The following is a 24950-nucleotide window of genomic DNA, read 5'->3' as shown; positions in this document are numbered from 1 at the left end:
GACAGTGAACAAAGTTTACGTAGTTATTTTAACAAAAGGAGGGTCCTTGTTACCACATACTTAGCCTTTCATTTGGGACTTGAAGAGTTACATCCTAATAGTAAGAAAGAACTAGACATACAGAGAGGTTGGATAGTTTGCCCAAAGTCATATAGTCACTAACAGGAGAGTTGATCTGAACCTGGCTAGTCTGGCTTAAGGGTTCATGCTTTTTATCATCACAGTTCAGTATTCAGCCTCCATGATATTGACACCCAAATCCAACAAAGCACAAATAAAAACTTTAAAACAATTTCACATATTAATTTTGACATAATAATAATCTTGAAAAAAAAGAGAAAATAAAATTCCGCAGCAAATTAAAAAAATAGAAAAAATAAGAGCAGGTGTGATTCATACCAACAGTGTAAAGAGGACTTACCATGAAGAAAATTATTAATTTAATTCAACATATTAAGAGAACAAGGGCAAATCATAACAATCTCCATAGATGATGAAATTCTTTTGATAAAATTCAATATCCATTCATGACTTTAAAAATACTTTTACTAAAATATAAATAATAGGATTTATTTTTATTATACATAGATGGAGTCAAGAGTCCATATCATGTTAATGGAAAACACTAGATATATTCATAATAAAGCTGGGAATGAGATAAATTATTATTAACTAGTATAATTGTCAACATTAGATGAGAGAGAGAAAGAAGGGGCAAAAATATTTGAATAGTAGGAGGTAAATTATCATTCTTAATAGAAGAAATGATTTTATATCTTTAAAACACAAGGGAATTACCTTATAAACTATTACAATCAAATAGATATTTCAGTAAGATGGCTGAAATATTTATATACAAAAGTTGATGGCCTTCCTATATAGAATTAACCACCAGTTAGAATTTAAAGTAGAAGTTGATTCATCTTACATTAGTACCAGAATGAATTTAATAGCTATGAATAAATTTAACAAGAAATGTACAAGAGTTCTATAAGCAAAATATTAAAATGCTATTGTGAGAGATGAAAGAAAACAAATAAATACCCTAACCTTGGACAGAAACACTGAACATCATGATAATGTAAATTCTCTCTTAAGTAAGGGTATGTACTTATTATAATAATAACAAAATAACAGCATGTCAATTTTTGAAATAGACTAGGTAAATTGATGAAACAAAACAGACTCCAAACACAGAGAGCAATATGGCAGTAGTATATCATATTAAGGTAGTATTGCAGATCAGTGTGTAAGAACAGGTATTATTCAATAAATATTGTTGAAAAATTGGAATAGGCATTTAAAAAATAAACAATTTTATTTGCTTACTCTTTACACTAAAACAAGTTTTAGATGGACCAAGCATTTACATTTTAAAATGAAGCTATAAAAATGTAAAAGTATTATGGAAAAGAAACCATAAAATAAAAAGATGGATGTATTCAACTACATGAAATGTTGTAGGCATCAAAAAGCAGCATAAATTATTCAAGAGACAATATTTGCAAAACATCTCTAAAGCAAAGAGCATTCTTTTCTTTATATAAATGGTGCCTTATTTCTAACTAATGGCATGGGCCCTTGGGTTGATAAAGAAATGGAAATATTAACGTTTTAAATACAGAAAAGAGATGTGTCTTTGAAACAGCAACCCCATGTTTAGGAACCAGCAGTCCCATTTCTAAGAACTTACCCTTATAGATATGTTTTCATATCTGCAACCTGATGTACATGTAACAGGACACTCCTGACAGTCCTGTTAGTTGTAATAAGAGACTGGAAGCAATGTAAATCTACCAAGTAAAGACCAATCAATTAATATGGTGCATGGAGCAAGGCAATACTATGCAAGTCTGAAATAAATGATGCAGCCTGGATGCACTTGCATTAAAAAAAACCTACAAAAATATAACATTAGGTAAAAAACAAAAGCTAGTGTATATAGTATGGTACAGTTTTGGGGCAAACAAGCTTATAAATGATTATATTAGTTTATGTATAGAATATCTCTGAAGTGGTACAAAATAATTGTTACCTCTGAAAACTGTAAGTGGTGGTTGAGAAACAATAACGGAAAAAATAATTACTAGTCTCTGAATTTTTTTTTAATTCTCTATATTGTGTTTATATAAAACATATTAAAAGTTGTTTTTTCAAAAGCTTAATCTGGAGAAATAAGCAAGAATAGCCAATACAATTTTGAAAAATCAGCTTAATAATGAGGTTCTAACTTTACCTGATCTTTAAGCATATTATATAGCTACAATTATTAAATATATGTGTTATACTGGTGCTAGAAGAGGAAAAGAGATCAATGAAATAGAACTGTAGCTTGGAAATATAAATATTAATTAAGTATATGTATATAATATATATAACTTTTGTATTATATACAATAACTTGATAAATTATGAAAGACTCATCACAAATTAGAAAAAGAACAACTAAGATTTTCAGCATTCTGTACAAAGAATCTCTAAAAATAAAAAGTTACTTCTTGTGTGAATGAGAAACTTTCTCAAGTGAAAACAACTTTATTGTAGAGAAGATCTTTAGATATGAAAATATCACTTTTCAAGTTCTGTATTTCAAAGAGAAATATAGACAGAATAAAAATGGAAAACAACTTGGAATAAACGTTTGCAACCCAAATGATAAACGGTTAGTATTTGAACTTTTTTACATTTTCTATATGTCAATAAGAAACTGAAACATCCTAATAAAAAAAATGGGTTATGAAGATGAATAGGAATTTCACAAAAGTAAAATTACAAATGATCAGTAAACATAAAAATCTTACTCATAATGAAAAAAGCTAATTTTGTTCCAGCCTGAGATGACAATTTCACTTCTTTTTTTCCAGTCTATAATCTTGCAACATAGATATGAAGAAACAATTCTCATGAACGTTTCGATTTTATGACCAATATTTTTCGTGGTAAATTAACTAGTTATTACGCCCAGTGCATGCCTTGATGTGAATCACTCCCTCTGAACCCATTTCCTCTCTGAACAGCTTGGGCTCAGGGCTGCTCTCAAGCAGTGAATTTATGTCACATATCAGCAATTTAGGGTAGGAAGGGAAAGGAACCTGGGCACATCCATGGTCACATAATCTGAGGAGGAAATTACTCAGATGGGTCAGGGTTTGCCTGCCCCAGTCCGGTTTCTGGTTTGGAATTGTTTATCTCTTCTTAGATATTGATTTTGGTTACCCAGCACATCACATATATAGCCTGGTATACCTCAGATTTAACCTTTTATACAACCTCTGACTGTAATGTCTTTCACAACTTTTTACCACTTGAGTAGATATAATGAGATTCTTACTTGCAAAACCACCACACCAGTTTTTGTGGGATTCTGTTTTTCCTGTGTGTTTTCTTTTATTACTTGTAACCTTACCTCTCTGTCAGGGAAATTGGCTGATTATTTTAATGTATTCTTTACTTTACAGTAAAGTTCTCCTGTAATGGGGAATGAAATACTTTGAGTCTGCAGGATAAGTGTCTGAAGAGAGACAGAGCCCAGGGGTCCAAGTGAACTTGGCTACAACACTTACTAATTGTCCATTGTAGACAAATTACTTCACTTCTCTGGGCCTCTAAGACCTCATCTTGTAAAATGGGGTAATAACTCATACTATTATTGTAAGAATTAAATGATTAATATATGTAAATCATTTAGAACAGAACCTAGCACAGATTGAATGCTCAATAAATATTATATGTTGTAATTTCGTGCAATATGCATTTTAGCAAGCGTGTTCTACATCATTTCAAGTCTTTTTTTCCTACAGTTGCAATTGTACTCTATGAATGTCTTTCTTAGCAATAAGCTCACAACATGTCTGTCTCCAGGTATGAATGACTAAAATAATATACCACAAAATCTAACTTTAGATATGTTTTTCTATTTTTCAAAATTATTGATAAGTAGCAGTAAGAATATTGATTAAATATGAATTGTACCTGCATTCATAATAACACTAAGAGAAAGTACCTTTTTAATGTTTGAAAATATATATATATATATATATATATATATAAATTCTTCTTAATTTTAATTTTTTTAGAGATTTATTATTATTTATTTATTTTATTTATTTTTGGCTGAGTCAAGTCTTAGTTGCGGCACACGGGATCTTCGTTGAGGCGCGCAGGCTTCTCTCTAGTTGTGGCGTGCAGGTTTTTTCTCTTTAGTTCTGGCGCACAGGCTCCAGGGTGCATGGGCTCTGTAGTTTGCAGCACGTGGGCTCTAGTTGAGGCATGAGAGCTCAGTAGTTGTGGCACACGGGCTTAGTTGCCCCATGGCATGTGGGATCTTAGTTCCCTGACCAGGGATCGAACCTGTGTCCCTTGCATTGTAAGGCAGATTCTTTACCACCAGCGAAGTCCCCTTAATTTTAATTAAAAATAATTTTAGCTTCATCTGACTCAGATACTCAACTACCTGAAATCTTTTCTGAAACAAGGTGCAATTTAAATAAATTATTAAAAACAAACTCTAGATTTCTTCAAGAAATAATAACCCTGTGATACTTTCTGATATTAAAAAGTAGCCCCTGAGGATTTGTTTCAAGTTTTCCTTATAAAAATTTGAAAATTGTCTCCATTAGAACTACGTTACTTATGCTATACTTGTAAAAGGGAAACAAATACGGTGCACTTGCTTTGAAGCCCTTGTTCATTCATTCCTTCATTCGCAAGTATTTATTGAGGTCCTACTATTTGTACCAGGCACTGTTCTAGGTGTTGAGAAGAATCAGTGAAAAAAATAGACAAAGAACCATACCCTCTGAATTTACAGTCTTGCAAAGGGAAAGATAAACAATAGACATCATAAACAATTAAATTGTATAGTATGTTTGAGTGTTATAAACACTATGGAAAAAGAAAAAATATGATACAGGGTAAGGGAGATAGAGGGTGAAGACATGGGTTGAATTTTATGAATTTGAAGTGTGTTTTTGCATAACTTCCTCTGGAAGAAGTGGATGGCCTGATACTTTCATTCAATTTAAGAGCAAAAGTTTTAAGAGACAGGTAACTATAATTGGACATTCCTAGGTGATTATTCTCCATTTTGCAATAGTCTCCTTACAACTGTTACTTAATTATGTTAATATATTTCTATTCTATTTAAAGATAATCTGCATTTTACTAGGCCTCAACATATTTTGGGCTATAGGGACAAGATTATCTCCTGTCTTTTGCTCCTTCTGCCTTGCCACCTGAAGTTTTCCTTTCCCATTTTTCCTACTTCTGTTTTCATTCTTTCTTCCTTCCTTTCTTTCTTTCTCCCTTCCCTCTTCCCTTCCTCCCTACAATTTTTTAAAATAAATCTTAAAAATTTATTTTTTTTTCCATTTTTTTAACATCTTTATTAGAGTGTAATTGCTTTACAATGGTGTGTCAGTTTCTGCTTTATAACAAAGTGAATCAGTTATACATATACATATGTCACCATATCTCTTCCCTCTTGCATCTCCCTCCCTCCCACCCTCCCTATCCCACCCCTCTAGGTGGTCACAAAGCACCGAGCTGATCTGCCTGTGCTATGCGGTTGCCTCCCACTACCTATCTATTTTACGTTTGGTAGTGTATATACCACTCTCTCACTTTGTCCCAGCTTACCTTTCCCCCTCCACGTATCCTCAAGTCCATTCTTTAGTAGATCTGCATCTTTATTCCCGTCTTGCTGGTAGGTTCTTCTGACCATTTTCTTTTTCTTTTTTTTTTTTTTAGATTCCGTATATATGTGTTAGCACATGGTATTTGTTTTTCTCTTTCTGACTTACTTCACTCTGTATGACAGTCTCTAACTCCATCCACATCACTACAAGTAACTCAGTTTCGTTCCTTTTTATGGCTGAGTAATATTCCATTGTATATATGTGCCACATCTTCTATATCCATTCATCTCTTGATGGACACTTAGGTTGCTTCCATGTCCTGGCTATTGTAAATAGACCTGCAATGAACATTTTGGTACATGACTCTTTTTGAATTATGGTTTTCTCGGGGTATATGCCCAGTAGTGGGATTGCTGGGTCATATGGTAGTTCTATTTTTAGTTTTCTAAGGAACCTCCATACTGTTCTCCATAGTGGCTGTATCAACTTACATTCCCACCAACAGTGCAAGACGGTTCCCTTTTCTCCACACCCTCTCCAGCATTTATTGTTTGTAGATTTTTTGATGATGGCCATTCTGAACGGTGTGAGATGATATCTCATTGTAGTTTTGATTTGCATTTCTCTAATGATTAATGATGTTGAGCATTCTTTAATGTGTTTGTTGGCAATCTGTATATCTTCTTTGGAGAAATGTCTATTTAGGTCTTCTGCCCATTTTTGGATTGGGTTGTTTGTTTCTTTAATATTGAGCTACATGAGCTGTTAATATATTTTGGAGATTAATCCTTTGCCCATTGATTCATTTGCAAATATTTTCTCCCATTCTGAGGGTTGTCTTTTCGTCTTGTTTATAGTTTCCTTTGCTGTGCAGAAGCTTTGAAGTTTCATTAGGTCCCATTTGTTTATTTTTGTTTTTATTTCCATTACTCTAGGAGGTGGATCAAAAAAGATCTTGCTGTGATTTATGTCAAAGAGTGTTCTTCCTATGTTTTCCTCTAAGAGTTTTATAGTGTCCGGTCTTACAATTAGGTCTTGAATCCATTTTGAGTTTATTTTTGTGTATGGTGTTACGGAGTGTTCTAATTTCATTCTTTTATATGTAGCTGTCCAGTTTCCCCAGCACCACTTATTGAAGAGGCTGTCTTTTCTCCCCTGTTTATTCTTTCCTCCTTTATCAGAGATAAGGTGACCATATGTGCGTGGGTTTATCTCTGGGCTTTCTATCCTGTTCCATTGATCTATATTTCTGTTTTTGTGCCAGTACCATACTGTCTTGATGACTGTAGCTTTGTAGTATAGTCTGAAGTCAGAGCGCCTGATTCCTCCAGCTCTGTTTTTCTTTCTCAAGATTGGTTTGGCTATTCGGCGTCTTTTGTGTTTCCATACAAATTCTGAAATTTTTTGTTCTAGTTCTGTGAAAAATGCCAGTGGTAGTTTGATAGGGATTGCATTGAATCTGTAGATTGCTTTGGGTAGTATAGTCATTTTCACAGTGTTGATTCTTCCAATCCAAGAACATGGTATATCTCTCCATCTATTTGTATCATCTTTAATTTCTTTCATCAGTGTCTTATAATTTTCTGCATACAGGTCTTTTGTCTCCTTATGTAGGTTTATTCCTAGATACTTTATTCTTTTGGTTAAAGTGGTAAATGGGAGTGTTTTCTTAATTTCACTTTCAGGTTTTTCATCATTAGTGTATAGTAATGCAAGAGATTTCTGTGCCTTAATTTTGTATCCTGCTACTTTACCAAATTCATTGATTACCTCTAGTAGTTTTCTGGTAGCATCTTTAGGATTCTCTATGTATAGTATCATGTCATCTGCAAACAGTGACAGCTTTACTTCTTCTTTTCCGATTTGGATTCCTTTTATTTCTTTTTCTTCTCTGATTGCTGTGGCTAAAACATCCAAAACTATGTTGGATAATAGTGGTGAGAGTGGGCAACCTTGTCTTGTTCCTGATCTTAGTGGAAATGGTTTCAGTTTTTCACCATTGAGGACGATGTTGGCTGTGGGTTTGTCATATATGGCCTTTATTATGTTGAGGAAAGTTCCCTCTATGCCTACTTTCTGGAGGGTTTTTATCATAAATGGGTGTTGAATTTTGTCAAAAGCTTTCTCTGCATCTATTGAGATGATCCTATGGTTTTTCTCCTTCAATTTGTTAATATGATGTATCACATTGATTGATTTGCGTATGTTGAAGAATCCTTGCATTCCTGGGATAAACCCCACTTGATCATAATGTATGATTCTTTTAATGTGCTGTTGGATTCTGTTTGCTAGCATTTTGTTGAGGATTTTTGCATCTATGTTCATCAGTGATATTGGCCTGTAGTTTTCTTGCTTTGTGACATCTTTGGTTTTGGTATCAGAGTGATGGTGGCCTCGTAGAATGAGTTTGGGAGTGTTCCTCCCTCTGCTATATTTTGGAAGCGTTTGAGAAGGATAGGTGTTAGCTCTTCTCTAAATGTTTGATAGAATTCACCTGTGAAGCCATCTGGTTCTGGGCTTTTGTTTGTTGGAAGATTTTTAATCACAGTTTCAAGTTCAGTGCTTGTGATTGGTCTGTTTATGTTTTCTATTTCTTCTTGTTCAGTCTTGGAAGATTGTTCTTTTCTAAGAATTTGTCCATTTCTTCCAGGTTGTCTGTCTTATTGGCATATAGTTGCTTGTAGTAATCTCTCATGATCCTTTGTATTTCTGCAGTGTCAGTGGTTACTTCTTTTTCATTTCTAATTCTGTTGATTTGAGTCTTTTCCCTTTTTTTTGTTGATGAGTCTGGCTAATGGTTTATCAATTTTGTTTATCTTCTCAAAGAACCAGCTTTTAGATTTATTGATCTTTGCTATCGTTTCCTTCATTTCTTTTTCATTTATTTCTGATCTGATCTTTATGATTTCTTTCCTTCTGCCATCTTTGGGGTTTTTTTGTTCTTTCTCTGATTGCTTTAGGTGTAAGGTTAGGTTCTTTATTTGAGATGTTTCTTTTTACTTAAGGTAGGATTGTATTGGTATAAACTTCCCTCTTAGAACTGCTTTTGCTTCATCCCATAGGTTTTGGGTCGTTGTGTTTTCATTGTCATTTGTTTCTGGGTATTCTTTGACTTCCTCTTTGATTTCTTCAGTGATCTCTTGGTTATTAAGTAGTGTGTTGTTTAGCCTCCATGTGTTTGTATTTCTTACAGGTTTTTTCCTGTAATTGATATCTAGTCTCATAGCATTGTGGTCAGAAAAGATACTTGATATGATTTCATTTATCTTAAATTTACGAAGGCTTGATTTGTGACCCAAGATATGATCTATCCTGGGGAATGTTCCATGAGCACTTGAGAAGAATGTGTATTCTGTTGTTTTTGGATGGAATGTCCTATGAATATCAATTAAGTCCATCTTGTTTAATGTATCATTTAAAGCTTGTGTTTCCTTTTTTATTTTCATTTTGGATAATCTGTCCATTGGTGAAAGTGGGGTTTTAAAATTCCCCTACTATGATTGTGTTACTGTCGATTTCCCCTTTTATGGCTGTTAGTATTTGCCTTATGTATTGAGGTGCTCCTATGTTGGGTGCATAAATATTTACAATTGTTATATCTTCTTCTTGGATTGATCCCTTGATCATTATGTAGTGTCTTTCTTTGTCTCTTGTAATAGTCTTTGTTTTAAAGTCTATTTGTCTGATATGAGAATTGCTACTCCAGCTTTCTTTTGATTTCCATTTGCATGGAATATATTTTTCCATTTCCTCACTTTCAGTCTGTATGTGAACCTAGGTCTGAAGTGGGTCTCTTGTAGACAACATATATACGGATCTTGTGTTTGTATCCATTCAGCCAGTCTCTTTTGGTTGGAGCATTTAATCCATTTACATTTAAGGTAATTATCGATATGTATGTTCCTATTACCATTTTCTTAATTGTTTTGGGTTTATTATTGTAGGTCTTTTCCTTCTCTTGTGTTTCCTACCTAGAGAAGTTCCGTTAGCATTTGTTGTAAAGCTGGTTTGGTGGTGCTGAATTCTCTTAGCTTTTGCTTGTCTGTAAAGCTTTTAATTTCTCTGAGAAATCTGAATGAGATCCTTGCTGGGTAGAATAATCTTGGTTGTAGGTTTTTCTCTTTCATCACTTTAAATATATCCTGCCACTCCCTTCTGGCTTTCAGTGTTTCTGCTGAAAGATCAGCTGTTAACCTTACGGGGATTCCCTTATGTGTTACATGTTGTTTTTCCCTTGCTGCTTTTAATATTTGTTCTTTGTATTTAATTTTTGATAGTTTGATTAATATGTGTCTTGGCGTGTTTCTCCTTGGATTTATCCTGTATGGGATTCTTTGTGCTTCCTGGACTTGATTAACTATTTCCTTTCCCATATTAGGGAAGTTTTCAACTATAATCTCTTCAAATATTTTCTCAGTCCCTTTCTTTTTCTCTTCTTCTTCTGGGACCGCTATAATTCGAATGTTGGTGCATTTAATGTTGTCCCAGAGGTCTCTGAGAGTGTCCTCTATTCTTTTCATTCTTTTTTCTTTATTCTGCTCTGCAGTAGCTATTTCCACTATTTTATCTTCCAGGTCACTTATCCGTTCTTCTGCCTCAGTTATTCTGCTATTTATCCCTTCTAGAGAATTTTTAATTTCATTTATTGTGTTGTTCATCATTGTTTGTTTGCTCTTTAGTTCTTCTAGGTCCTTGTGAAACGTTTTTTGAATTTTCTCCATTTTATTTCCAAGATTTTGTTTCATCTTTATTATCAATATTCTAAATTCTTTTTCAGGTAGACTGCCTATTTCCTCTTCATTTGTTTGGTCTGGGGGATTTTTGCCTTGCTCCTTCATCTGGTGTGTATTTCTCTGTCTTCTCATTTTGCTTAACTTACTGTGTTTGGGGTCTCCTTTTCGCAGGCTGCAGGTTTGTTGTTCCTGTTGTTTTGGTGTCTGTCCCCAGTGGCTAAGATTGGTTCAGTGGGTTGTGTAGGCTTCCTGGTGGAGGGGACTAGTGCCTGTGTTCTGGTGGATGAGGCTGGATCTTGTCTTTCTGGTGGGCATGTCCACATCTGGTGGTGTGTTTTGGGGTGTCTGTGGCCTTATTATGATTTTAGGCAACCTCTGTGCTAATGGGTGGGGTTGTGTTCCTGTCTTGCGAGTTGTTTGGCATATGGTGTCCTGCACTGTAGCTTGCTTGTCATTGAGTGGAGCTGGGTCTTGGCGTTGAGATGGAGATCTCTGGGAGATTTCCGCCGTTTGATATTACGTGAAGCTGGGAGGTCTCTTGTGGACCAGTGTCCTGAACTTGGCTCTCCCACCTCAGTGGCACAGCCCTGATGCCTGGCTGGAGCACCAAGAGCCTGTCCTCCACACGGCTCAGAATAAAAGGGAGAAAAAAAAGAAAGAAAGAAGATAAAATAAAGTAAAATAAAATAAAATAACGTTATTAAAATAAAAAGTAATTATTGAGAAAAAAAATTTTTTAAATAAAAAAAACCCAGCAGACAGATAGAACCCTGGGACACATGGTAAAAGCAAAGCTATACAGACAAAATCACACACAGAAGCATACACATGCACACTCACAAAAAGTAAAAAGGGGAAAAAATATATATACCGTTGCTCCCAAAATCCACCTGCTCAATTTGGGATGATTCGTTGTCTGCTCAGGTATTCCACAGATGTAGGGTACAGCAAGTTGATTGTGGAGATTTAATCCGCTGCTCCTGAGGCTGCTGGGAGAAATTTCCCTTTCTCTTCTTTGTTTGCACAGCTCCCGGGGTTCAGCTTTGGATCTGGACCCGCCTCTGCGTGTAGGTCGCCTGAGGGCGTCTGTTCTTCGCTCAGACAGGACAGGGTTAAAGGAGCAGCTAATTGGGGGGCTCTGGCTCACTCAGGCCGAGGGGAGGGAGGGGTACGAATGCGGGGCGAGCCTGTGGCAGCAGAGGCCAGTGTGACGTTGCACCAGCCAGAGGTGTGCCGTGCGTTCTCCCGGGGAAGTTGTCCCTGGATCACGGGACCCTGGTAGTGGTGGGCTTCACAGGCTCCCGGGAAGGGAGGTGTGGATAGTGACCTGTGCTTGCACACAGGCTTCTTGGTGGCTGCAGCAGCAGCCTTAGCATCCCATGCCCGTCGCTGGGGTCCGTGCTGGTAGCCGCGGCTCGCGCCCATTTCTGGAGCTCCTTTACGCGGCGCTCTTAATCCCCTCTCCTCGTGCACCAGGAAGCAAAGAGGCAAGGAAAACTCTCTTGCCTGTTCGGCAGCTCCAGACTTTTTACCGGACTCCCTCCCGGCTAGCTGTGGCGCACTAGCCCCTTCAGGCTGTGTTCACGCTGCCAACCCCAGTCCTCTCCGTGGGATACGACCGAAGCCCGAGCCTCAGCTCCCAGTCCCAACCTGTCCCAGCAGGTGAGCAGACAAGCCTCTCACGCTGGTGAGTGCTGGTCGGCACCGATCCTCTGTGCGGGAATCTCTGTGCTTTGCCCTCCGCACCCCTGTGGCTGTGCTCTCCTCCGTGGCTCTGAAGCTCCCCCCCTCCACCACCAGCAGTCTCCGCCCACGAAGGGGCCTCCTAGTGTGTGGAAACCTTTCCTCCTTCACAGCTCCCTCCCACTGGTGCAGGTCCCGTCCCTGTTCTTCCTCTCTGATTTTTCTTTTTTCTTTTACCCTATCCAGGTACGTGGGGAGTTTCTTGCCTTTTGGGAGGTCTGAGGTCTTCTCCCAGCATTCAGTAGGTGTGCTGTAGGAGTTGTTCCACATGTAGATGTATTTCTGATGTATTTGTGGGGAGGAAGGTGATCTCCGCATCTTACTCTTCCACCATCTTGTAGCTCCTCAATCTTAAAAATTTAGAATAGTCAAAGATTTATGTACTACATATTTATATACCCACCGTTTAGAATTGCACATCTTTTTTTAATTTTTGAATTTATTTTTTTATACAGTAGGTTGTCATTAGTCTTCAATTTTATACACATCAGTGTATACATGTCAATCCCAATCGCCCAATTCATCACACCACCATCCCCACCCCACCGCGGCTTTCCTCCCTTGGTGCCCATACATTTGTTCTCTACATCTGTGTCTCAACTTCTGCCCTGCAAACCGGTTCACCTGTACCATTTTTCTAGGTTCCACGTACATGGGTTGCTATATGATATTTGTTTTTGTCTTTCTGACTTACTTCACTCTGTATAACAGTCTCTAGATGCATCCACGTCTCAACAAATGACCCAATTTCATTCCTTTTTATGGCTGAGTAGTATTCCATTGTATATATGTAACACAACTTCTTTATCCATTCGTCTGTCGATGGGCATTTAGGTTGCTTCCATGACCTGGCTATTGTAAATAGTGCTGCAATGAACATTGGGATGCATGTGTCTTTTTGAATTATGGTTTTCTCTGGGTATATGCCCAGTAATGGGATTGCTGGATCATATGGTAATTCTATTTTTTGTGTTTTAAGGAACCTCCGTACTGTTCTCCATAGTGGCTATATCAATTTACATTCCCAAAAACAGTGCAAGAGGTTCCCCTTTTCTCCACACCCTCTCCAGCATTTGTTATTTGTAGACTTTCTGATGATGCCCATTCTAACTGGTGTGAGGTGATACCTCATTGTAGTTTTGATTTGCACTTCTTTAATAATTAGTGATGTTGAGCAGCTTTTCGTGTGCTTCTTGGCCATCTGTATGTCTTCTTTGGAGAAATGTCTATTTAGGTCTTTTGCCCATTTTTGGATTGGGGTGTTTGTTTCTTTAATATTGAGCTACATGAGCTGTTAATATATTTTGGAGATTAATCCTTTGCCCATTGATTCATTTGCAAATATTTTCTCCCATTCTGAGGGTTGTCTTTTCGTCTTGTTTATAGTTTCCTTTGCTGTGCAGAAGCTTTGAAGTTTCATTAGGTCCCATTTGTTTATTTTTGTTTTTATTTCCATTACTCTAGGAGGTGGATCAAAAAAGATCTTGCTGTGATTTATGTCAAAGAGTGTTCTTCCTATGTTTTCCTCTAAGAGTTTTATAGTGTCCGGTCTTACAATTAGGTCTTGAATCCATTTTGAGTTTATTTTTGTGTATGGTGTTACGGAGTGTTCTAATTTCATTCTTTTACATATAGCTGTCCAGTGTTCCCAGCACCACTTATTGAAGAGACTGTCTTTTCTCCATTGTATATCCTTGCCTCCTTTGTCATAGATTAGTTGACCATAGGTGCGTGGGTTTATCTCTGGGCTTTCTATCTTGTTCCATTGATCTATGTTTCTGTTTTCGTGCCTGTGCATATTGTCTTGATTACTGTAGCTTTGTAGTATAGTCTGAAGTCACGGAGTGTGATTCCTCCAGCTCCGCTTTTTTCCCTCAAGAATGCTTTGGCTATTCGGGGTCTTTTGTGTCTCCATACAAATTTTAAGATTTTTTGTTCTAGTTCGATAAAAAATGCCATTGGTAATTTGATAGGGATTGCATTGAATCTGTAGATTGCTTTGGGTAGTATAGTCATTTTCACAATATTGATTCTTCCAATCCAAGAACGTGGTATATCTCTCCATCTGTTGGTATCATCTTTAATTTCTTTCATCAGTGTCTTATAGTTTTCTGCATACAAGTCTTTTGTCTCCCTAGGTAGGTTTATTCCTAGGTATTTTATTCTTTTTGTTGCAGTGGTAAATGCGAGTGTTTCCTTAATTTCTTTTTCAGATTTTTCATCATTAGTGTATAGGAATGCAAGAGATTTCTGTGCATTAATTTTGTATCCTGTCACTTTGCCAAATTCATTGATTAGCTCTTGTAGTTTTCTGGTGGCATTTTTAGGATTCTCTATGTATAATATCATGTCATCTGCAAACAGTGACAGTTTTACTTCTTCTTTTCCAATTTGCATTCCTTTTATTTCTTTTTCTTCTCTGATTGCCGAGGCTAGGACCTCCAAAACTATGTTGAATAATAGTGGTGAGAGTGGACATCCTTGTCTTATTCCTGATCTTAGAGGAAATGGTTTCAGTTTTTCACCATTGAGAATGATGTTTGCTGTGGGTTTGTCGTATATGGCCTGTAGTATATTGAGGTAGGTTCCCTCTATGCCCACTTTCTGGAGAGTTTTTTTCATAAATCGGTGTTGAATTTTGTCAAAAGCTTTTTCTGCATCTATTGAGGTGATCATATGGTTTTTATTCTTCAATTTGTTAATATGGTGTATCACATTGATTTGTGTATATTGAAAAATCCTTGCATCCCTGGGATAAATCCCACTTGATCATGGTGTGTGATCCTTTTAGTGTGTTGTTGGATTCTGTTTGCTAGTATTTTGCTGAGGATTTTTGCATCTATATTCATCAGTGATATTGGTCTGTAATTTTCTTTTTTTGTAGTATCTTTGTCTGGGTTTGGTGTCAGGGTGATGGTGGCCTCATAGAATGAGTTTGGGAGTGTTCCTTCCTTTGCAACTTTTTGGAAGAGTTTGAGAAGGATAGGTGTTAGCTCTTCTCTAAATGTTTGATAGAATTCACCTGTGATGCCATCTGGTCCTGGACTTTTGTTTGTTGGAAGATTTTTAATCACAGTTTCAATTTCATTACTTGTGATTGGTCTGTTCATATTTTCTATTTCTTCCTGGTTAACTCTTGAAAGGTTATACCTTTCTAAGAATTTGTCCATTTTTTCCAGCTTGTCCATTTTATTGGCATAGGGTTGCTTTTAATAGTGTCTTAAGATGCTTTGTATTTCTGTGGTGTCTGTTGTAACTTCTCCTTTTTGATTTCTAATTTTATTGATTTGAATCCTCTCCCTCTTTTTCTTGATGAGTCTGGCTAATGGTTTATCAATTTTGTTTATCTTCTCAAAGTATCAGCTTTTAGTTTTATTGATCTTTGCTATTGTTTTCTTTGTTTCTTTTTCATTTATTTCTGCTCATATCTTTATGATTTCTTTCCTTCTGCTAACTTTGAGTTTTGTTTGTTCTTCTTTCTCTAGTTCCTTTAGGAGTAAGGTTTGTTTATTTGAGATTTTTCTTGTTTCTTGAGGTAGGCTTGTATAGCTATAAACTTCCCTCTTAGGACTGCTTTTGCTGCATCCCTTACGTTTTTGATTGTCGTGCTTTCATTGTCATTTGTCTCTAGATATTTTTTTATTTCCTCTTTGATTTCTTCAGTGATCTCTTGGTTACTTAGTAACGTATTGTTTAGCCTCCATGTGTTTGTGGTTTTTACGGTTTTTTCCCTATAACTCATTTCTAATCTCATAGCGTTGTGGTCAGAAAAGATGCTTGATATGATTTCAATTTTCTTAAATTTACTGAGGCTTGATTTGTGACCCAAGATGTGATCTATCCTGGAGAATGTTCCATGTGCACTTGAGAAGAAAGTGTAATCTGCTGGTTTTGGATGGAATGTCCTATAAATATCAGTTAAATCTATCTGGTCTCTTGTGTCATTTACAGCTTCTGTTTCCTTATTTATTTTATTTTGTGTGATGTGTCCATTGGTGTAAGTGAGGTTTTAAAGTCCTCCACTATTATTGTGTTACTGTCGATTTCTTCTTTTAGGGCTGTTAGCAGTTGCCTTATGTATTGAGGTGCTCCTATATTGGGTGCATATATATTTATAATTGTTATATCTTCTTCTTGGATTGATCCCTTGATCATTATATAGTGTCCTTCCTTGTCTCCTGTACCAGTCTTTATTTGAAAGTGTATTTTTTCTTATATGAGTATTGCTACTCCAGCTTTCTTTTGATTTCCATTTGCATGGAATATCTTTTTCCATCCCCTCACTTTCAGTCTGTATGTGTCCCTAGGTCTGAAGTGGGTCTCTTGCAGTCAACATATATATGGGTTTTGTTTTTGTATCCATTCAGCAAGCCTGTGTTTTTGGTTGGAGCATTTAATCCATTCACGTTTAAGGTAATTATTGATATGTATGTTCCTATGACCATTTTCTTAATTGTTTTGGGTTTGTTTTTGTAGGTCCTTTTCTTCTCTTGTGTTTCCCACTTAGAGAATTCCTTTAGCATTTGTTGTAGGGCTGGTTTAGTGGTGCTGAATTCTCTTAGGTTTTGCTTGTCTGTAAAGCTTTTGATTTCTCCATCGAATGTGAATGAGATCCTTGCCGGGTAGAGTAATATTGGTTGTAGGTTCTTCCGTTTCATCACTTTAAGTATATCACGCCACTCTCTTCTGACTTGTAGAGTTTTTGCTGAGAAATCAGCTGTTAACCTTATGGGAGTTCCCGTGTATTTTATTTCTCATATTTCCCTTGCTGCTTTTAATAAATTTTTTTTGTCTTTAATTTTTGCCTATTTGATTACTATGTGTCTCGGCGTGTTTCTTCTTGGGTTTATCCTGTATGGGACTCTCTGTGCTTCCTTGACTTGGGTGGCTATTTCCTTTCACATGTTAGGGAAGTTTTCGAGTATAACCTCTTCAAATATTTTCTTGGGTCCTTTTTCTCTCTCTTCTCCTTCTGGGACCCCTATAATCCAAATGTTGTTGCTTTTAATGTTGTCCCAGAGGTCTCTCATGCTGTCTTCATTTCTTTTCATTCTTTTTTCTTTATTCTGTTCCACAGCAGTGAATTCCACCATTCTGTCGTCTAGGTCACTTAGCTGTTCTTCTGCCTCAGTTATTCTGTTATTGATTCCTTCTAGTGTAGTTTTCATTTCAGTTATTGTATTGTTCATCTCTGTTTGTTCTTTAATTCCTCTAGGTCTTTGTTAAACATTTCTTGCATCTTCTCGATCTTTGCCTCCATTGTTTTTCCGAGGTCCTGGATGATCTTCACTATCATTATTCTGAATTCTTTTTCTGGAAGGTTGCCTATCTCCACTTCATTTAGTTGTTTTTCTGGGGTTTTATCTTGTTCCTCCATCTGGTACATAGCCCTCTGTCTTTTCATCTTGTCTATCTTTCTGTGAATGTGGTTTTTGTTCCACAGGCTGCAGGATTGTCATTCTTCTTGCTTCTGCTGTCTGCCCTCTGGTCTGGAGTTGCACATTTTTAATATTTGCTACCAACTCTTCTTACTAAAATAAATAAGATATGATAGATAAAAATAGCTGACCTTGTATAGTATTTCTTTTGTGTTAGATGCTGTTCAGTGTGCTTTCTGTATATTAACTCAGAATTTCCTATGTTAACGAATATATGAACTCATCTGTTAACTAATCCTCAGAAGAATCCTATGAGTTAGCTTTTACTATTACTGCTATTTTACAGCTGAAGAAACTGAAGTGTAGAGAGATTAAGTAGCCTGCCTAAGGTTACATAGCTGGTTAGCTAAGAAACCCAGGCTGCCTGGCACTGGGGTTCATGCTCTTACCCCCAAAACCATATGCTTTGTTTCATTGTCAGTTTTGCTGTTAATTTCTCATTTATTGATTTTAATCAAAGAACATTTGTATAATTTCCCTTTTAAGATTCTCATTGAGGAGTCTTGTTGTGGTGGACTCTTATAAACATTCCTCATGTGTTTGAAAAGAATGTCTGTACCTTCTTTATGGGATGGTGTGCATGCATATCTTTTAGATTGAATTTATTAATTGTGCTATTCAACTCTTCTTATTCATAGTAAGCTTTCATTTGCTTATACAGGCAGTTCTTTAGAGACATTTAAAATTATCCACCTATGATCATATATTTGTCCATTTCTCCTAGTAATTCTGCCAACTTTTGTTTTATAGATTTCAGGTTATTATGTAGATACCTGTGCAGGATTATTACAGCTTTAAATGCATCATTATTTGTATCTATATCTCAATTCAAGTTTTTTGCCTTAAACTCTATTCCAATTAATATTTTACGTCAGCTCTCTTTTCATGATAAATTTGATATCTAGGCTTCTGTCATTTGGTTTTATGTGTATCTTTTGTAAATAACTGAATGCCTGCATTTCATTTTTTATCCCAGTCTCAAAATCTCCAACTGTTTACAATTATTATAATTCATAATATATTCCACCTTATCATTACTATCTCAGTTTTTCTATTTAATAGGATTTTTTTCCTTCTTTTACTTTTCCCTTTCTGACTTTTATTGGTGAAAGTTTTCTCTGTTATATTTTTATTTATTCTCCTATTTTAAGAGTAATACATAGTGTTCATCCTTAAGCTATAAATATTTAATATTATTAATGGTTTATCATATTCTTTTCCACTCATTTTTTTTGGATAGTATAATGATTACATATATACCTATCATTCAGCTACGAAAATTACCACCATTATCAACATTTTGCCATTACTGTTTTATCCATCCCCCCTGCTCTTTGCACTGAATTGTTTTCTTTTTTCTTTTTTTTGAATTTCATTTTATTTTTTCCACTCATTCTTAATTTTTATAATTTTATAACATAGTCTCTTTTTAGTCAATATTTTTATCCTTGTTTGAACAGATGAGGACCTTAGTACAGTTTAACTTCTTTCTAAATTCCTTCTCCAATATCCTTGTTGTGCTCTAGTGTTTAAGTTTTACATCATTTTCTAACTGTTCTCCCAGGTTAATTGTAACCAGAACTCAACATTTATCTCTGTTTACCAAAACATATCTCTGATTTTCTTGCTCATCATTGCTACTTGCATGACATTTTTTCCTCTGCGATCTTTTTTCATCTTGTTAAAACATATTCATTGGCAGTTCTTTCAGTGATAATTTAGAGATTGGAAACTCTTAGTCTTTTGCAGAAATAGAAAATTCTAAGCCCTATTTCTTTAATTTAGATTTTCCTAAAAAGAATGGTCATAGGTTTTAAGCCTTTATTGAGTTTAATTAGAAATCTTGAGAATGAGAAGATAGTTACCATGGTCTTTGGAATGGTAGATCTCTGATTAAATCATAGATAACAGAAATAACAGGTTAGCAAATTTTAACTGGTGAGTTACTACAAAATTGCATTAAATTTTTTAGTTTTTTTATCTTATCATCATAAAGTTGAGTATCTCTTTAAGTTTGTTTGCTAAAGACAAAGAAACTTGCAGCTTGACTTGTAACCTAGAGACCAAACATGTTTGTTTAAAAAACTGTATTTGTTAAAATATTTGCTTCATCAAACTGTTCACCTGAAGTTGTAAACTATGTTTGTAATAAGAAAAAAATGTGACATGAAACCATTATGTAGGATTTCACTGAATTTTTGTAATCTCAATTATATATCAGTGGTTTGAGTACTTTTTTTTGGAAAGTATTAATATCCTTTTTGGCTGAATGTCTTTATTTTGTTTTGCTCTTAAATGGGGGTAGAATTCTGTAGTAACATTAACTTTACCTAAATATTTTGAAAATTATTCGTTTGTATAATAATGATCTTTTTTTGCTGAGAGGATATATGCCATCATTCTGATTTTTTTAGAAGATATATCTTTTTTTCTTGACAAATCTTAAACGTTTTTAATCCTTCATGTTCTTCAGTGTCATTGTGATTTATTTAGGTGTAGACTTCTTTTCACTCTCTTTCTCAAGACTAAGTATATATCTTCAATTTGAAGATTCATATCTTACTTCAGTTCTGAAAGTTCTTAGTTATTATTTCTTGAGTATTTCCTCTAACCTACTCTTTCCTTCTGGAACTCATATTAGACTTATTTTGGAAATCTTCATGCCTTACATCTCTTTATTTCTCTGAGCTACATTCTAGATGATTTCTTCAGATCTTCCTTTCATTTCTCTAATTCTCTCTTTGTTGTGCCTAAGCTACTGTTTAATCTATCTAGAGGATTTATTTTATCCTAAAGCCTGTCTATTTTCCAGTTCACTGCTCTTATTTTATGATTCCTTCTCTTATCACTTTGAACATTTTAAGCTACATATTTTAAAAAGTTTTAGATCACATTTCCTCTAATTACTTAAGTGTCAATTCCACATTTCTTGCGTCTGTGGACTCTCTCCTATCTGAAATTCTTTATGTGTTTTATAATTTTTGTTTATGAGACCATCTTCAGTGGGAAATATGTTCTCTGGAAAGCTGTCACATGCCATTGGTTATGGAGACCTCTCTATAAGGTGTTATGATGAACTCTGCTTACGTGCAATGAGGGCCATAGGTTCTGAATCTTTCTTCTGTCTTACACTCAATTTGCCAGCTTGAGATGCTTATGCAATATGAATAATGTGTACTCTAAATAAGAGGTTTTAAAAGCAATCTGTTTGAATATCTCCAGTGCTGAATATTTCAGGGTTTTTTTCCCCATCTTTTAAAAACATAAAGAAAAAAACAAAAACAAAAAAACAGCAGAGTTAGGAGCAATATTCTCCTTGCAAAGAAAATTATTGTATTGCTTACTTTTCATCTCTGCCAACAAAGATCTCCAATGGTGTGTTTCTATGACTTCGGGATTGGAGGAGGTGTATATTACTATTTAAAATATCAATTCCTATGCACTGACTCCTGGAATTCTGATTCTCTTGATCTGTATTGGAGTCCAGTAATCTGCATTTTAATAACACCCCCTCCACGTGATTCCTATGCATACTAAATTTTGAGAACCATTGATACAGAGGCTAAATTAAGAGCACGGTAGTAAATACACCAAGACAGGTATTTAGAGTACTGGATTTCTGTGGAAGTTGGTCATTTTCTTTGATTACTGCCAGGCCATGCTAATTTATAGAAGAACTACTGATTCTAACAACTCTGTAAACAGTTCATCCAAGCTACATATAGCAAAGGCAAGTGGAATTGAAAATATATCATCCGGCGGTTTGGAATTCATACACTAGATCTGCCTGATTAAATTAAGAAAAGACCAAGAAGAGTTTTCAAAAAGAAATGGCACCAGAGAAGTGATTAAAATGTGAACAAATATAAAGAAGAATTTTCAACCCATAAGGATTTCGATAATGGAGCAACTCTAATATATCTGATGGGAATAGCTTACAATTTTCTGATGGATTAGGTAAGAAATACACAAACTACTAGAATTTGTAATTCAAGTAAACTGATCACTAGAATATCATTGGTAGAAATAAGCCATAAAATAAATGGCTAAAATTATACAAAATCAAATTTATTATTCATGGCAGCATTTATATTAGTTGGTTGAGCAGTCTTAAAAGTATTACTTGTTAAGTAAGCCAACTTTTCAACTTTATGTTATTAAGATAAACCATGGACTCATTTTCACTTTTTAATTGAAAAAAATCAATGTTGCAATATTATTACTTTTTAATAATTATTTTTCATATAGAAAACAGTTATCCAGTTCTCGGTTTGAAGCTTGATGAGCACCTATGCTTCTCTGTACTACCATATCAGTAAAACAAGTTTTTAAAGTCTTCTTATTTTTTTACTTCTTAATTACTTGTTATTTTATCACATATTTGTCTAAAACAAAACATTTCAGACTACTGTAATTTTTATTTTGTTTTCTTTTAATAAATGTTAACATTTGTGCCAACCCATATGACAGACTGAGAAAATCATAAAGCAAATTTTTGAGGTAAGGAGAACCCAAATACAGTGCACAGTAGCTCTGATGTGGGCTACACCCATCAGAAATTTTGTGTCATAAATTTTACACATATATGTAAACATTGCACTTTTAAAAAAATCAGTACCAAGGATACCAAAAACTCTTTAAAATGTCTTCAGTCATTTTACCGTAAAGCAGTTCACAAATTTATGTTGTCACAAACATTGTCCATAAATTCAATGAAAACAGTATATTCAACAACAAAATTCTCTGCTTTCATCCAATTTTAAGGTTAAACAAAACTGAGTTGAGTTCAATCTTTCAATCATTTGTTTAATATTAAAATGTAACTTGTTTTATAAAGACACCTACTTCAGCTTGGCTTCAGCTTGTGGTTGCATGAACAATTCAGGGCTTCATAAAATATTCTCTAGTTATATCCAGTTTACCCTCTAAGATGATTCTAAAATTGACTTTGAAGGAAACTTTGAACAATTTTAATTTGGTCCTGTGATTGGGTTCTCCATTCTACCTACTTAAGACATCTCTCTTTGAAGTTGCAAAATAGACTGATGATTTTCTTTCAAATGTGTAAGATAGTTTTTAAATATACTTTAACACTGATGATTTCACGCTTTATATCTTGGGGGTTTCTCACCAATGAAACACCACTATTTTGGATCGCTTGCAGCTTCACAACAATAAAACTGATCTTTAATTAAGCATCTAATTATCTCTGAAAATTTGTAGATCTGCTGCTCCTGTTTGCCACTACTGGTCCACTATGTGTGGTTGAGAGCCTGCTCTCAGCTGCTTTACTTTCAAGTTCAGTTCAGGGGACCTAAAGGACAATTACTTTATTTCAACACGCTTCATGATTTTAGGTTGTTCTGAATTTATCTCACCATGAACATTTTCTCTATAAGCATATGAGTAAGATTTCTTATTTTAAGTAAATGAAGAACAATGTTTTAAAAAATGGAATTTTCAGTTATTTGTGTTATTTGGGAACTTATTACAGAACAGTGGAGCTGTGTATATAGAATAGGAGAAAACATATGGTATAGCTCAACTCTGGCAGACAGTGAAACTGATTTATGGAAGCCAGTGGTTTATGTAATCAAAAGATTTAAATTGCCACAAATTTATGAAGTTATAAACTAAGTTTTCAGAAAAGCTCTCTGTGCAGAACTCCTGAATACATCTAGGAAACACACTTTCCAGCATAGCCATATGGGTTACTGGCTGTAATGTTAAAATCCAGATCCTCCCAAGCTTTAAAAAAAAGTGTCATATTTTTCTGTCGCTCTCTGCATGTGCAAACTTTTGTCTTTGAACTTTCATTTCTTAAAGAATGAGTTGGTACTGTATAGAAAAGTGAGACAACATAATGTCTTATAAAAACTCTAAAGGAGAAGAAATTCAGAACTTTCTACTTTAATCTTGGAGTAAATTTCATAGTTTAGGAAGATGGTCAATAATGCTTAAACTAACAATGACATGTATTGATTAGCTTTATTTTACAAAGTCTAGGGACAGAGTTGGAACTCCAAACATGACTTAAATCAGGGCCTCAAAAACTGTCATCAGGAGTTAGAATCTCTTCCATGCTTCTCATTTCTTCTCTCTGTTGTAATTTCATTCTCAGGCAGGCTATTGTCTTGTGGTGGCATTGATGACCTTTAGAAAAATCTAAGATTTCATTCTGCTAACTTAGCAATGCAATCTGAAAAAGAGAACTTTTCCTCCCAGACAATTCCCGTAAAAATCCCAGGGCTGATTTTTATTGGTCTGGATTAGATAGCATGCCTGCCTCTCAGTTAATAGCTAGTATTGGATGATGGAATGCTCTGATTGCCCCTGGGGTTAGAGGTGAGGTAAGTACACCTAAACCAGGTACAATGAAGGTGAAGGAGGATGATATTCCAAAGCAAAACTGAGGTGCTAGTTTCAGAAGGGGCATGGATGATGGCAAGGCAAACAAATGAATTGTTACTGCATTTTACTACGTACCATATATTTCCCTAGCCATGCAAACACAAACCGTCTGAAGGATAAATCAATTTTGATCAGGTGTGAGAAGCACCTGAATGTGTGCTCACTCAGAGAAGGCTCCTTAGTCCCTCAAGCAAATGGACTTCAATCTATCCAAGGCACCAATCTGTAGACACACGTTTTTGTCCAGTCCACCTAGACAGGCCTGAACCCTGATGGTAACATGTGTTAGGCTCAAGCTGGGGACCCTACTATATACCAAGTTTGACTCATCTTTCTTATTGACTTCCTTTTGCTTAATGGCCCCTTTTTTTCTATTAAATGCTTTGTTAATTCCTAAGTAAGTTCTTGCTGCTCAAAGGTCTGCAGTTTGGCATAATTTATTGCCTAATATAGACTGCTGAAGGAAGCCAAACTTTTTTTCTGCTGCACCACTTAAAGACTTTTGACCCTCAGAGAGTAAAAATAAGAGGAGGGGAATAAATCATGATGAAAGAAAGAAGAATTGGGACTCTTCACATTAAGACGGTAAGTCGATAATATTTGGAAGAAATCCATCTTAGAGTGATTATGATTTTAGGAAGGAAAATATAATCATGAGGTTTTCTGTCCATTTATAGTTTGATAAAGAAAAGAACAAACACGATGATAACAAGTCTGTCTGAGAGAACTCGAAAGCCCAGTATCGTGGGTCCTTGGAAATATGTCCTTGACACCCCTGTTAAAATTTAGACTGAGAAATAAGGGTCGTCATAACCCCCAGCCCTCAAGGTCTTGAGTGTCTAATATAATCAGAATACTTCAAGTGCCTAATAATAATAATTAAGGTTTAGGTTGAGATACAAGGGTTATGATCATTTCAAGACACAGTCAGTTTTATTTGAATGCTTGTTTTGAAAATGTGCATTTATTCCAACATAAAGGAACAGTTTG

The sequence above is a fragment of the Eubalaena glacialis genome, chromosome 5 (assembly GCF_028564815.1).
Source record: "Eubalaena glacialis isolate mEubGla1 chromosome 5, mEubGla1.1.hap2.+ XY, whole genome shotgun sequence".
Classification (NCBI taxonomy): Eukaryota; Metazoa; Chordata; class Mammalia; order Artiodactyla; family Balaenidae; genus Eubalaena; species Eubalaena glacialis.
Note: the sequence above shows the minus strand (reverse complement) of the source record.